This window comes from Penaeus monodon, chromosome 20 (genome assembly GCF_015228065.2).
Source record: "Penaeus monodon isolate SGIC_2016 chromosome 20, NSTDA_Pmon_1, whole genome shotgun sequence".
NCBI classification, from domain to species: domain Eukaryota; kingdom Metazoa; phylum Arthropoda; class Malacostraca; order Decapoda; family Penaeidae; genus Penaeus; species Penaeus monodon.
Genome location: NC_051405.1, coordinates 32536101 through 32536503, shown reverse-complemented (window position 1 = coordinate 32536503; position 403 = coordinate 32536101).

The window sequence follows — 403 nt, the reverse complement described above, 5'->3', positions numbered from 1 at the left end:
ATATTCATATCTAAAAGAACTGTGAAGTATTCTATGCAAAGTTTGTGTATGATTAGCATTGTTTGTAAACAGGACGTGTGTGTGTGTATTGTAAGTGTACATTTGCATATTTTTATGTGCGTGGAAAAAAAACATTTTAGACGTACCTAAGTGCATATATTTGCGAGAGTAAATGTGCACGGATATGGATCCATATAAGTAGGCGACTACTTGGATGAGTTTAGGCTCGCTTAAAATAAAGTTTGTACCCATCTCCTTGCTTAAGTGTATGTGTGTATGTGCCAATGAGCCACCGATTTGACGGGTTTCAACGCGGTGGTTTTTCTGATTTTCTTTTCACATATTTCGATTAATTTTCTTAAGTATATGTTTTGTACTGAAAGCTGTGGTTCAAAATGTAGGC